Source organism: Paramormyrops kingsleyae, chromosome 10 (assembly GCF_048594095.1).
Source record: "Paramormyrops kingsleyae isolate MSU_618 chromosome 10, PKINGS_0.4, whole genome shotgun sequence".
NCBI lineage: Eukaryota > Metazoa > Chordata > Actinopteri > Osteoglossiformes > Mormyridae > Paramormyrops > Paramormyrops kingsleyae.
This window is the reverse complement of record NC_132806.1, coordinates 33,066,209-33,081,779: the sequence shown is the minus strand read 5'-3', so window position 1 is coordinate 33,081,779 and position 15,571 is coordinate 33,066,209. Positions and strand designations below refer to the sequence as shown.

The window sequence follows — 15,571 nt, the reverse complement described above, 5'->3', positions numbered from 1 at the left end:
TTATGCATCTAATTATCACCACATGCATTGTCACATGGGCGCTGTGGATGCTGCGGATTCACACGCAGGACCTAAATTTATAAATACGATAAATTAGAAACGCATCAAGCGCCATGGTACAAATTTCTTTAACCTCTTTGTCTCACTTCATTATTGCCATCATTGCCTAGTTCATTATTTTTCCTGATTGCTTTTTTTTCAAATTATTTGCCTGTAAAGATAATAACTTCATAGAAAAAAACGACATCGCCAGAGAGGGGCGGCTGAGTCAGCGTGAAAATGCCGGGAGATTAATGGTCTTAATCAGTCGGATATAAAGGGCTTCTCTTTCTGCTGTTTTATTCTATTTGCTCTGAGTACTTTTCTGCGCTCTGAGTGGCCAAATAAGGGTGTCAGGTGATTAACAAGGACCACTTAAAACATCAGATTAATTGTTCTGTCTTTTTCTTCCCTGTGGCCAGGATTGTTGCCAATCTGTGGCTCTTCCTGAACATCTTGTTCTTAGTTTAACCTGCTGTGGTTTGCTATCCATGGAGGGACGCCGGGGAGAAACCCGTCCATTTCACTATTCGCTCGTGTCTCTGACCCCTGAAAGCCCCCCCCCCCCCCTTCCCCTTCCTTCCCCCTCCCTGGGAGTAGTTGGTGTCCTGCCCCCAAAACAATATAAACATTTAAATTACCATATAAAAAAAAATCAGCATTTTAACGTTAGAATTCATTCACAAAATGAAACATTCAGATGGAAAGAATCAAGGTGTCGTTGTGGTTCCTCACACCCTCGGTGATCGGTCACTTCTCATTACCCATCTTCCCTGCCAGCAGTCCTAACCAGTTACCAGTGACACATCCCCCACACTAAAATCACTCCAAGCTGCATCACACTGATCCCTCCCTACCTCGAGTCCCTTGGTGCTCCGGTACTCTCTCCAAACTGCACATCGCCATTAAATCCGTAATTAATACCGTCTCCCTGCTAGGAGGTGAGCCTCTATGCTTTGCTTCTATCAAACACCATGTACGTTTATAAAATACATAAATCCATTATCGCTTTTCCATATTCGCTTGCCTATTTGCACATTACAAAGCCTTGTACATTACAAAATTATCTTTGATTATCAGTGGGGTCTGAGCAAAATTTTTGAAGGAAGTGCAGAAGAATTCATACACCATTCTAGCAACTTGACTGACTATTTTTATTGTATGACTTTAACTTGCTGACGTTTACATTAGAAGTAGATCTGGCAAATGTTTATTTTTTTCAGGGACCCCCAGTCAGTCCACATTTTTGCTCCCTCCCAGCTCCCTGACAGTCAGTCCACATTTTTGCTCCCTCCTGTCTGGGTGTCCCCTTGGACCCAGTTTAGTGCCATGGTTTGATGCCTTACTGGGACACTCCCAGCTCTGGATGGCTCAGTCCGACTCCTCATGTGTATGTGCTTGTTAGGTCCACTTGAGAGCTTAGCTAATTTGACTTGATTGAGCTGTTGATAGGATGCACCACACAAATGAAACTTGCATTAGACAGCTGCAGAGTGGAATAGCTATCAGGGAAAATAATGCTCCCACAGTACTCATGTATATCTTCCTGTTAACATAACACTTCTCAGGATACTTACTGCTAGCTGGACTCGAGTATCTTTTAACTTATTCCTATGAATTTCCATGTTACGTGGAATCGATGGCTACGTGCTGGTCTCAGAGTCTGATCCTGAACACAAGATAGCCTGCTGTAATTCCTTTGGGCTTTTGATTTGAGTAGGACATCATACAGGTTTTGCATCTTCTGTGAGCTTAATGGGGTGTTTGCAGGCTGAGGGTAAATTCATGATTGCTAACCTTGGCACAGGACCACCTTGGCACACCTGCACATACTGTCAGATTATGATAATAACTTAGAAGCAGAACACCAGCATAGCAACTGGAGCATTCACCCTAAGTATGCTATAGTCTGGTGTATTGACTTTTTAAAACAGACATTCATTGGAATACTGGTTAACTAGATCATTGCTGGTGCCAGTCAGGAGCCCTTGGTATTAGTTAACCAATATACCGGTGGTATCTATAAAGGAACTTGCAGTGTCAGAATCTCACAGTGATACTCCCTGTGAAGTAGGAGGGTTTGGGGTTAATAGTGCACTTGAAGCACTCGCTGTACTGATGCTCGTTAATTCCTTTCACAAAATCGACATGTCATTCCAAGACAATGTGTTGATGGCAGTCACCCTCATGTAACCCAACTGCCTGACAGCTAAGCTAAATATGAATCTATGGCGCTCCAACTGGACTGATCAATGCATTGAGGTCCCGCATGAATGCAGAGCCTGCTGTGAGGGCTGCGGAGCCTCCCAGCCACCAAAGAAGGATAAGGGCTTCTAATAAGATTTGTTCCCATCACACCGTCAAGCTGCAGTACTCCAGTGCTTGTCTTGCAAATACACAATTGCATCATGCCTGTTAAACACACATGAAAACATACTGCTGCCCACTTATGGTGCCACAGCAGGAAGCTCCTCAGCATGCCTAAGTGGGTGTCTTCATTCACTTAGAGTCCGTAACACCCACTCCAGACCCAGGACAAGGGCCTTCCGCAGCCATAGCACTGCACCCCTCACTGGCAAGCTGCAATATATAAATCTAATATAACTGTCTCTACATTACTCCTCATGTGTGAAATGTACAGTGGAGCAGTGTGTGGCCCAGAGCTTCAGGACACTCTGCATGTGATCAGAGGTCACCAGTTCAAATCCAGTGGTTGGCATAGTGATGTCACTGTTATACGGTCCTTAGCCTCCAATTCCTCCAGGGACTGACTGACCCTGCTTGCTCAAAAAAAGGAACACTTTGGATAAAGGTGTCTGCTCCATAAATTAAATATGTACTATAAAATATAGTATGCTGTATTGTACTGTCACTATGGTTCTTTCCCATAAAATGTCTCATAAATTGCTTATGAAACGAAAGGCCTTCCAGTAACTTTTCCACTGCAGGGGGCAGTGTTGTTTCACTGCTCAAACAGAGCTTGAGTCCTTGTGGCAAATCATGGAAATTCATAGTGGTTCAGTGAGACTCATAAAAACACACCATAAATGAGTAAGACTGTTTAAAAGAGAGGATTATCACCTACATACATACACTGGCAATGCTCAGATTTTAAAGGTAGATTATTGTAAAGTTCTCTGTCAGTCATGGTTTTGCTGACAGACAATGCCGCTCAGTGTCTTTAGTGTCATGCAAAGTTAGTCAGAGATATATGTGTCCATTTTCCCCAGACGTGAGACAGAACCGGAGCCTGTCCTCAGAATCACAGAGTAAAAGGTAAGGAGAGAGATATTGCTCAGGCCGTCCTTCTATTTACTGTTTTCCAAAGGAGCAGTACCACAAGCTAGCAGAAACACAGGAGACTAAGCTTTGCGTGTTTATGTAAATATGAACCCAGCAAGATTCAGCTGGAGTATTTCAAATGTAAGAGATGTGAGCACTCAATTCTGCATGGAGTGGCTTGTCTTGGACGTCTCTTTTGTATGTTGAATATAATGAAAATGAAGACAAGTGTCTCCCATTTTGCTTGGGTGAGTGCTGTAATCGTTTATACAATAAAGAATAAAACAATTAGCCTGAATGAGGCGCTCATTCTTCCCAGCCTTGTCTGTCCGGAAGGTCTGGTGTCCCCATACTCTGCCGCTACATCCGCTTTGTGAAATGTCACTAATGAAAAGAATGATGGCGTGTTCGCTGGAAAGACACGACGCCCACTTTGACCTTGGAACGATGTTTGATTGTCAGCTGCTCAGCGGCTTTCTCTTCTAGTTTGTGCTTTTAATATTCCATGGAGGTCAGAACCTGAACAGGACAGAAGATAGAATGATCATTCTCTGGAATTCACCTATAGATGTGAAGTTCATAATGTGATAGTAAAATTTTGAAAGTATGATAAAATGTCACTATAGTATTAATATTAGTAGTAGTAGTACCTTATTGATCCCGAAGGAAATTCCAAAAGAGCTACGGCAGTGTACACAAAAAGTAACATCAAACTGTACATATACAATAGGAAAAGACACAAGACTATTCAACAAATGCAATACTGAACAACACTATACCTATACACAGCATGAAATTAACCCACATACAGTGCAATGTGCATATAGTGCAATGTGTAGTGTGCAACATGTGTTTAAAATAAAAGTACAATAATAATAATAATCTGAAGGGGTGGTGACTGAATGAGGGGGTCAGGGGAGACACTAATGGCAGCTGGGAGAAAGGAGCTCAGGCAGGCCGTCACAAAACGTCATGATAAATATAATGTCATCATAAAATGTAAACATGTGAGCATGTTGTGTAAAAATAAGCCTCTAGTATTGCACAAGATGATTTGAGGTACAAAGTATCTGCGTCAAAAAGCTTAAAAGAATTATGCATGTATTTATCTTTGTAAAAAAGGAAGTTTTAGCAAGTGGAGTAAAATATGTATTCAGCAGGGTGGTATTCAGGCTCCTGTTTGCAGTACATCGGTTCACTGAGATATGTAGGTGGCAGTGCTTTGCAGGCCGGACAGGCTCACGGCACCGTTGGAGGTGCGGGCATCTGTGGGGCTCTTCTGAGGTGGATCATCTGCAAATAAGAAAGTGACTTTAAGGAAAACCTTGTAAAGCATAAGTATTTTAAGTGCTTTTGGAAAGAGGAGAAAACTAGGAAGCCTCACAAGTAAACATGAAGAAGACATTTTGCTTGTAGACAATGACAGGAAGAAGATCAGAGCACCGTTTCTGCCGAGCATACGGGATGTTTGCCCGTTAATCACATCTCCAGCCAGCTTGTCTGCATGGTGACTGTGACATGTTCCAATCAATTGTCTCCCCACAGGAATCCTGTTGGGGCCTGTTAATTTGGGAAGAACGGGAACTGATTGAGGAAGCGCTTTTTTGATTTTGTAGAGGTGGTGAGAGGTCTGGCTGCTTGCAGCAGGGATACAGACACTCCTGGCTGTCTCTTACCTCGAGAAATTCTCTCTCTGGACATGGATGCCTCTCATCTTCCGATGGAATTCTATCATTACATGTTGTTTGAAAGCAGCACACTGAATAGCGGCTACTCAGAGTCCATAATTGAATTCCACAGTGCAGTGTCCTGGGGAAGGTTTCACTTTCTCAGGTGAGAGAAGAGCAGGGCATTCCTCATAGCCAGGCCACAACGACATGTCTCTGATCTGAAAGTGTATCACAGGCAGACAGGAGTCAGCCGTCTGATCTGGGGTCTGTTATGGCGGCGTGGCATGCCGCATGTGGAATGTAGGCTCTAAGAAACATGGGATTTATTAACAAAACAATAATACAAAAGCAAAGGACCCCACGTTGTCATAAACCGACAAGGAAATACTGAGTTAAACAACTAAATAAGACTAAACCATGATGATGAACTAACAAGGACTAACTATGAAGTCTAAAGAACAGGTAAGAGAACAAAGCAAGACCAGGAACAAAACTATAAATTGAAACAGCGGAACTTACAGGACCTGGAACTAAGGAAAAACAGGGAGGTACTACACTAGGAGAGAAATCAAGAAACAAGTAAAACAGAACATAAACAAATCAATACCAAACTAAGGATACACCAAAACAGAGAAGCAAAGGACTAAACACTAGGAAAAACAGAAACCCAATAAACAAACAAAATAGGGGAGGCTGGCCTCAAATCCATGACTGCAGGGTTACAGCTTCTATACCACACAGTCAGCCCGTTGAGCTACATGGGGGTCCTGGGAGCCAGGGAAACACACAAGGGTCTAGTACAAAGATAGGAGGGAACTGGATGACCAGCAACACCTGCTGGCCAAGCAGGGCAGTGACATGAAGGGCAGGGACCTCACAGGGATGAAGCCCTTCAGTTTTTGTCCTGAACCCAAATAGTGAGCAAATTAAATATTTACTTAGAAAAAGGTGAAAAGAAATTGAAGTCTCGTAGAGATCTTCCAGGTGATCGACTGACACGGTTGCCGAATAAAGTTTTTCAGATTGTGCAAATATCTATTGGTTTTAATGCACAACCAGTATAAAACTGAAAGAACAATATTACATTTGTATTGTTTGATTGTACCCTGTTTTGTAATGAGTAACCTGATTAGTAACACTTTACTTGAGGGAGCACCAATAATATAGGATTATGCTATTACATGTGTATTAATTAACCACAATCTAAGTCTTTGTTACACACTGATCTCAGTTTCGTTCATCATTAATGAATTGTGATACATGTTTTATGTCAAGCAATTACTGTATTTGTTACTATATCTATATTATAAACCTTTGTGAAATACTGAAGGAACAAGTAATGAATAACACAAATGAAATACTCATTTTGTGTTTGTTCACCATGAATGAATCGTCACGCATCTTTTATCTCAAGCAGTTGCTATATTTGTTACTATATCTGTTAATTTTGTAAGCCTTTTTGAACTATTGAAGGAACAAATGAGGAACAACACAAGTAGCTACTATATTTATTCATGATTTGTACTTCAGTAGTAACTGAGTATCTAATAAGTATTTGTGTCCCCCTAAGTACTCACCAAAGGAGCAAACATATTGCTTCAGGTAATGCAGCTTCTCTGTTTACTGATCCAGCTCTTGCCCTCCTTGATTCAGGTTTCATAAGTATTAGTGATGACTGGTCACCAAATATTCTCCAGTCTCTAGAACTCTCTGAATCTCAAGTCCCTGTCCTGATTGGACAGCTGATGGTGCACACCCAGGGAGTGACCTCATTCAGGTTTTTATTACCTTTCAGTAAGTTTTCTGTTCGTTGCAGTGACTGGACTTCCACCTAGTTTTAATTGTGTTTTTAATTATCTCTCATTCCCATATTTTGGTAATTTATCCACCAAATATTAAGGAACATTTCTATGCCAAATTTCTCCATTCTATGACACCAGTAAAACTACTTTCACTAAAACATTTGTATCACACCTACACTTTGGCCATCGTTTTGAGTAACCGCCCCTAAAATCTTACATTTTTCACTCATGATCATCTCCCTCACAATGGAGGAATTATTCTTCCATTATGGGACAATAATATAAAAATACAGGGTGCATTATGGGGAAAGAATTATGCACGATGTCATAAATGGAAGAGCATTATTCCATTTTAAAAGACAAATGAATGCTGTGGATAATCCTGAATATTACACAATATCTGGGAGACCTTGGTTTATATGATTACATTACAAAGGCTGTTATGCTGTAATTTTTTGCATTTTATCCTGAAAAACACATCAAATGCAGGCAGGAATACTTACTTACACAGTGATCTGGCTTGATAGATGAATACTTCCCAAAACTGGGCTGGAACATTTTCACTTGCTTTTTCATTACTGTTTGTTAGACCTCAAGTTGAAGCAGGACTTTGATGCAAATTAAATACACATGGGAGATCATTGGAAGGACCATCGGACTCACCCTGCCGTCTCTGGAGGACACTTTCAGAACCCGATGCCTCCGTAGAGCTATTAACTCCGTGAAAGATACAACCCACCCCTGTCATCGTCTGTTTACTCTCTTACCTTCTGGGAGGCGCTACAGAGCTCTCAAAGTCCGCACCTCCAGATTTAAGGACAGCTTTTTTCCAAGGGCCATAAGTGAGCTGAATAAATCTAAACACTGCCCCCCCCCCCCCCCCACTGTGTTACATTCAGCTGCAGTAAATATGCAATAATGGGACAATTCGTGCAATAAGATTTAGGAGATGCTTTTATTTTCATTATTGTTTTAGATGTTGGTTTTTATATATTTATTACATGTGTAGGTATGTATGTGTGTATATGTGCGTACATGTGTAGGTATGTATGTGTGTATATGTGCGTACATGTGTAGATTACTTTTAATCAGGCTTGGCACAGAAGAAATCTATCTATCTATCTATCTATATATATATATATCTATCTATCTATCTAATCGAAAGAGCTTATTAAGGAGTCAAAAGCAGCATCTTCTTCATGGGTGTGCTGCAGATGAACTGTGTGTAATTTAATAGGATGTTCCTTGCATATCATCAACATTATACTTGATATTTCGATCTCCATCCATCCTTCCATCCATTACAGGGCGTTCAGGTGGACTGTGCATCTTTTATAGAAATAACCAAAGGTCCCCGAGAAAATCCCCGCAGACAGACTCCACAGTAAACGCTGGACTGGTTCACCACCTGCAACCTCATGTGCACAGCTGAGCAAATCTGCTCAATTAATACATTCAAATAAGAAGGTTTAAATAAGACACATTTATATTATCATGACAATTCATCTATGAAATGTCAAAGTATAAAAGTCAATGAATCTCACCTCCCCTCTGTTATAAAACTTGTTCTGGTGCTTAATTTATATTTAGTTGATTCAGTGTCTAGAATTCACTTTAATATGTCACTGAGCTCTCTGTCTGACACACTGGATTTTTTTTCTTAACACAAGACAATGTAATTGTCAGTGAATGAGTTTATAATAGTAACATGAAAGGCTGTAATCAGGACTGACTTGGAAGGGGCCGGGAGAGATATGCAGATTCATCAAGAAGAAAATCTCAGCTCTCTGTAAATATCTCCTCACTGCAGGTCTGGGGGTTATGCGTTGCACAAGATTGTGTCCTGAATTCTCGATCAAGTGGGCAGCTGTACTCCAAATTAATTTTGGTAACACTTTACAATAATATTCAGTTATACCACATATACAAGCCTTTAAACATTAATCAATCATTTACACCACCTTAATAAGACATTTATAAGCCTGTAGTTAGTAATGAACAAATCATTTACAAATTCTTAATAAGACATTTATAAGCATGTAATTAAGGGCTAACAAATCATTTGCAAAACCTTAAACATTTGTAAATTATTAAAAAGATTTGAACACTTTACATAAAGCTGTCATATATAATGCATTACAGAAAGCTTCATAATGCATTATAATGTTTGGTATAAGAATTAGTAAAGCATTACAGCATCATCTATTGGCAGTCATAGGGCATTATAGCATTGATTATAATACTTCGTAAGCTCCATTGAAGTTTGCTTCTATAATTCACTCTAGATACCTTCATAATGCATTACAATGGTCAGTATAAGCATTAAGTGTGCTTTGCACTGCATTTTGAAGGTAACGATAGTGCATTATACACATGGAGATAATGTGTTATGAATGTGTTCATAGATTCTTATAGACAGGACATTCATAGAAAGTCATACCCAAATTATCAATAAATTAATCATTACTAATTAATCAATAATCATTAATTATTACTAAATGATTACAAATGATTAAGAATTTGTAAAGAATTTGTTCATCAATAAATACAGGTGTAGTAATCATTTAGTAATGATTCGTTTATGATCATTTCCCCCCTTCATTTACAAATGTTTATTAAGGTTTCGCAAATGATTGGTTAGCCCTTAACTAGGCTTATGAATTTGTTATTGAGGTTTTGTGATTAGTTAATGTTTATTTAAAGGCTTATACAAATGGTATAAATGAACATAAATGAAGTGTTACCTTAGTTTTTGTTTAATACCTGCTCTTTCCATTTACAGATGAAATTCAGGCCTTCTCACTGAAAAGTCGCTCCTTTATAATGGAGATTTCCATGGACACCTGAGTGTTACTGATGCAATGCAGACTCTCTATTGACAAGCTCACAGCCGCCAGTTACACATCTTTTGCTTTAATCTAAGCTGATTAGACTTTAATGATCTTGGAAAAAGTTTGACCGTACTGCAGCTTTTATTAGATTTTGATGCAATAATGACTATCGGATGCCATTATGTTCTGGGGACGTATCGGTGCCTTAGATTTTTTATGACTCTCACTCACCATTAAAATAGAAAGTCAATGTTTTGTTCCAGACTGTTTTGTTAGCTGTAAAACACACCCAGTCTTTATTAAATTCTATAAAGGCCGTTTGACTCAGCATGATTTTTGAGCAACCCTTCAGATAAACACAGTAGGAAGCATCTCTTTCAGTCAAAGCTTCTGTTTATAAGGACGCATATTATCCGCTTTTAATCAACGGAATATGATTCGTATTTTCATGACCTTCTGGAAGCACGATCACCGACACTCATTAAGTCTTCAGCTGGAGATCTGCTCACTTCTCATCATATGCATCAGAAACAGACACTGGCTTTTCTTCCAGTACTATCTTCAGTTTGGTCGTCATAATGTGACAACCTAAGAAATGCAGCAGAGGCTGCAGGGATGCTTGATAGAAAGCGATGAGTCATTTGTAACACTGACCCCCCCCTGCCCACCAATGAGACATACAGCTACATACAGCTTGACCACAGCTGGATCCATCCATCTTCAGTAACTGCATGGGGGGTCTGGAGCCTATTGGTGTAAGGCAGCAAACATCCCAGGATGGGGCACCAACCCATCACATCACAGCAAACATCCCAGGATGGGGCACCAACTCATCACATCACAGCAAACATCCCTGGATGGGGCACCAACCCATCACATCACAGCAAACATCCCTGGATGGGGCACCAACCCATCACATCACAGCAAACATCCCAGGATGGGGCACCAACCCATCACATCACAGCAAACATCCCAGGATGGGGCACCAACCCATCACATCACAGCAAACATCCCAGGATGGGTCACCAACCCATCACAAGGCACGCTCACAATCTGGTAACTCCAATGTGTTTTTGGACTGTGGGGGGGGGGACCGGAGTACCCAGAGGAAACCCCACCATGACACAGGGAGAACATGCAAACTCCACATACATGGACCTACTGGTCCCAGAGGTGTAAAGCGACAATGCTAACCACCATGCTGCCCCACAACTCGATTCCAGAGATACTCCGTCAGAAAGAATGACAAACATGCTATTTTTAACATTTTTTTTGTACTGAGGGGAATGACAGCTGCATTTCTTACAGTGAGGAAAGGGTTTGACTAAGAGGCTTATCTGTGTAAGCAGGCAGTGCAGCTTCTGTATAAGGAGCGACAACTGTGGAGGCAGACCGGGTGGGGGGGGTGGGGCTTTAAGCATGCTGAGGCAATCCAGGAAGATCATGAGCAGAAGATGACCCTGGGGTCAGAGAGGGGGGGGGGGGGGGTGTATTCCTTGGCCTGCTCGTCGTCATGTGAATGATAAGAGCATCTGTCTTTTTCCTTTTTAAAAGAGGCAATCAAACTTGTTATTAAACTACATCCAGAAAAGACGCTACACGCTATAGTATATATATAGTACAGCTGTAGGTTGCACAGGAAGAGTGTGAAACAATGCAGTGAAGTTGCAGTGATATTTAATTTTGCGTTGCCCCGGCTCATTTGATATGGGTATTTTAACGGTACTGTTTTGATGAGTGATTAGGTCACGCTGAAGTTTCTCTGTGGTCCCTCACAATCTTTGGTTCACGTAGACGTCTGCGCGACATGGACAGTTGTATTTGTGCTGACACATTTTGACATGAAAAGATGCTGGAATGTCAGGAAATGATAGCGCTGTGCAGTTTATGTGGTTATACTGCATCAAGGTTGAACCCTTATGATAGTAATGGGTGCAGTGGGGTTCCTGTCGCCCCCAATTTGAGCTGAATTTGCTCCATTTAATACAGCTTCGTCCCCAGCCCAAAAGCATGTGATTGGTCAAACGAGGTCTCCAAATTGCTCATAGTGTCTGCAGCGTTAATGCTTCATAACAGTGATGCCAATGCACTGCCTGGTGGCCACGTGGTTTCGGCTGATGTCAGAACGTAAAGCCCCCCCCCACACACAGGAGTGAGGATGGGACAGGAGCAGCTGCAGCAGAATTGGCATCTCACCAGGACGGCTTCTTCCGGAAGCTGGGCTCCCTCCGCCAGACGCTGGCTTCACATGGCTGCTGTCTGTGCACACTGAACAATCCATGTGGCAATCTTACCCTCATACTTGGCTCATACTTTTTATTTTCATCCAAGACCATGTTACAGATTCCAAAATCCGATTTTAAAATCCGATTTTAAAAGCAATTGTCAAATCAGGAAAGGAACTAAACCAAACATGTTTAGTTTGTATTCAGTCTTCCTTTTAATATCTCATACCAGCATCATTTCACAGTATTCATTATGATTCACTCTCTGATATGCTTAGTTACTTGCGGAAGAGCAGAGAGACTCCCTGAAGGGGCTGCTGGTATATTTGGATATCGATTCAGTTCTATAGATTAGCTATTACAAAGCACACAAGCACAGCCAACAACAGTCCCGGGCTCCATGAATTTACTTATTTATGGAGGTCAGGTGACATAGAGAAGAAGTTGCAGAAGCCCTCAACTGCACAAAACAAATCTAGCTGAGCTTCTTCATGAGATTTATAGTCAAAAAGAAACTCCAGGCTGTACTCTTCCTTCAAATCTTAGTCCTGCACCTCCTTCATAATGGCCAAACCCCAGTGTAGCTCCTCATTCAAACTGGCCAAACCCCAGTACGGCTCCTCCCTCAAACTGGCCAAACCCCAGTTCAGCACCTCCTTCAAACTGGCCAAATCCCAGTGTAGCTCCTCCCTCAAACTGGCCAAACCCCAGTTCAGCACCTCCTCCAAACTGACCAAACCCCAGTGTAGCTCCTCCTTCAAACTGGCCAAACCCCAGTACGGCTCCTCCCTCAAACTGGCCAAACCCCAGTTCAGCACCTCCTTCAAACTGGCCAAACCCCAGTGTAGCTCCTCCCTCAAACTGGCCAAACCCAATTTCAGCACCTCCTCCAAACTGGCCAAACCCCAGTGTAGCTCCTCCTTCAAACTGGCCAAACCCCAGTACAGCATCTCCTTCAAAGTAACCAAAGTGAAAATTCCCTTGGTGTGTCTGCATTTCTGCAGCCCGCGTTCCAGTCTAGCTTTGCTGTATCTGAAGGGTTCTGAGCTGCCATGTTCGCTCCTGCTGCCACACAGCATGTTTCAAAAGCCAGCAAATTTGTTTCTGTATCACTGTGACATTCGTTTCACGGTCGTGACAGATCCTTCTCCCAGATTTAATCACAGGAGCCTGGCTCTAAATCACCCTGCGAAATCCTTTTGTCCGGCTTGTTTTAGGGCCCAGGTACACCCAAAGAGCTGGCTCATGTCCCTTCATCTGCCATTGTTTGAGACAAAAATCATCATTTTAATCTGAAGTTATTCAAGATGCAACGCATCACTGATTTTCTGAGCGTTTATCACAAAATCTCCATTCATTTTCAGCACTCCAAAGGTCTGGACACCTTTGCAACAGGATGTTTCTCTGTTAGTGGGACGTATGTGTTGAATGTAGAGCCATCCTCTTCTTCAGCTGCCCTCCATTTGTGTCTGATGGTGCAGCCCATAGACTCGACGACTACTGATCCATGTGAAACTACACTGACAGTCTGCATACCTGCTAGTGGTCAGTGACCCAGGCAGGCCCTGATTGGTCAGAAAGCCTGACTCTGTTTGCCTTTCAAAGGACGTGCAAGGTGTGGACATTGTCGCTGGAGCTGACGGCTGATTGACAGATAGCAGCGGAAGTCCTGGGGGCTCGTCCTGAGTCCTCACTGGCAGGTGTGACGGCACAGCTGCGCTGGTGTGGATGATGCCGGGAATCCATAAACGGACTGCGAGCTCTTCTGCGAGCTACTGGCCCACAGCCGAGCCAGTGGGGCCATTTCCCTCCCACAAGCGGGGATGGAGATGAGCTACTGTTCTGATCCCAGCAGCATGAATCTGCCAGTGAGTAGGGATGGAGTAGCTGCACGTCCAGGGCCTGTATGACCAGCCGTTTGCAGTAAATAATAAATGAAAAGTAAGCTATTAGCATTAGCTTCGATCATGCAGCTTCATTTACTTGTGGGCTGCTTCAGATTGTATGGTTACTGATTTAAGGATTAGTGTGATTAGTCATACTTAACAGAGACAATATTTATGCCATTACTGATATGTGTGAGCGGTGCCCCCTCCCTGAATAATGAATGTTTTTTTTTTTCACTGTGCTGCCCCCTGTCGTCTCTGCCGGAATGGAGCTGGCAAGTTTCGGATGTGCCATGAGCGACTCCCACCTTCCAATTAATGTTATTAATGGTGCCCCCTCCCCCAAAGAGCGTGGCTGGGGCACACACACCCCCAGGAGGAACCTCACACAGCTGGGTTACATTGCTACTGAAAGCTGAGAGCCTAGTGCTGGTGATGGCGAAAGGGAATGAATAAAAATTACAAAACTGTTTGGCAAAAAAATGGGATAAGGGTATTCATGTTTCATTGCAAAATTGTAGTGCGTAAGGGCTGGTGAAGACGAACGGGCAGACAGAGGGATATTTTTGTTATTAGTGCTCTTAAAGGTGTGATTATGAGCTTTTTTAAACAGAAAAAGAGCGTCTTTAATTAGCATACTGGGACCAGAAGACTGGTCCCAGTACACTCAGCTTCCCAGCGTGAAGAACGGCGGCTGTTTAAAGATTGCCCTGAAAGTCGCTCTATTCGGTTAACAGACACATTCTATCCCCACCATGTCCGAAAAGGTAATTAGCTGCTTCCATTGTGCTCCCCGGCAAATGTTTGGCTTATGACCAAGGATCGGGAAAGTTCCTCTTCGGAAAAACATCATTAAAATAACTCTCAAGAAAGCTTAAAGTAGACAAACCGGTGGTATTATGGTAGATAAGTCAACCAAAGCTGGCAATGAAAAAAAGGCAGGTGATAGATTTCTAGCTTTTAGAAGCCGTGTGGAAAGAGCATTTAACCTGCATTTGATATCTGCTGTATGTGAGCACACAAGGGAAAAGTACACCGACTCCACGCTCTGACACCATCCCCACCTAACCTCTGCTAAAATACACCGACTCCACGCTCTGTCACCATCCCCACCTAACCTCTGCTAAAATACACCGACTCCACGCTCTGTCACCATCCCCACCTAACCTCTGCTAAAATACACCGACTCCACGCTCTGTCACCATCCCGACCTAACCTCTGCTAAAATACACCGACTCCACGCTCTGTCACCATCCCCGCCTAACCTCTGCTAAAATACACCGACTCCACGCTCTGTCACCATCCCCGCCTAACCTCTGCTAAAATACACCGACTCCACGCTCTGTCACCATCCCCACCTAACCTCTGCTAAAATACACCGACTCCACGCTCTGACACCATCCCCACCTAACCTCTGCTAAAATACACCGACTCCACGCTCTGTCACCATCCCCGCCTAACCTCTGCTAAAATACACCGACTCCACGCTCTGTCACCATCCCCGCCTAACCTCTGCTAAAATACACCGACTCCACGCTCTGTCACCATCCCCGCCTAACCTCTGCTAAAATACACCGACTCCACGCTCTGTCACCATCCCCGCCTAACCTCTGCTAAAATACACCGACTCCACGCTCTGTCACCATCCCCGCCTAACCTCTGCTAAAATACACCGACTCCACGCTCTGTCACCATCCTCGCCTAACCTCTGCTAAAATACACCGACTCCACGCTCTGTCACCATCCTCGCCTAACCTCTGCTAAAATACACCGACTCCACGCTCTGTCACCATCCCCGCCTAACCTCTGCTAAAATACACCGACTCCACGCTCTGT

The 15,571-nt window shown here is 42.8% G+C and overlaps 2 long non-coding RNA genes across 2 annotated transcripts in view; both read right to left on the bottom strand.

Annotated features, from left to right (window-relative positions):
* Positions 1-3,334: 3,334 nt before the first annotated feature.
* On the bottom strand, positions 3,335-4,300 carry LOC111833354 (uncharacterized). Its single transcript, XR_002835741.2, has 2 exons — positions 3,972-4,300; positions 3,335-3,840 (listed from the first exon to the last, which is right to left on the bottom strand). It is a non-coding gene; the product is annotated as an uncharacterized lncRNA (long non-coding RNA).
* Positions 4,301-4,426: 126 nt separating this feature from the next.
* LOC111833363 (uncharacterized) overlaps positions 4,427-15,571 on the bottom strand; it is a 29,493-nt gene continuing 18,348 nt past the window's right edge. The window contains exons 2-4 of the long non-coding RNA XR_011993445.1: positions 4,998-5,209; positions 4,706-4,881; positions 4,427-4,614 (exon numbers count right to left, since the gene is read on the bottom strand). This is a non-coding gene — a long non-coding RNA (uncharacterized lncRNA). The remainder of the gene's footprint in view (positions 4,615-4,705; positions 4,882-4,997; positions 5,210-15,571) is intronic.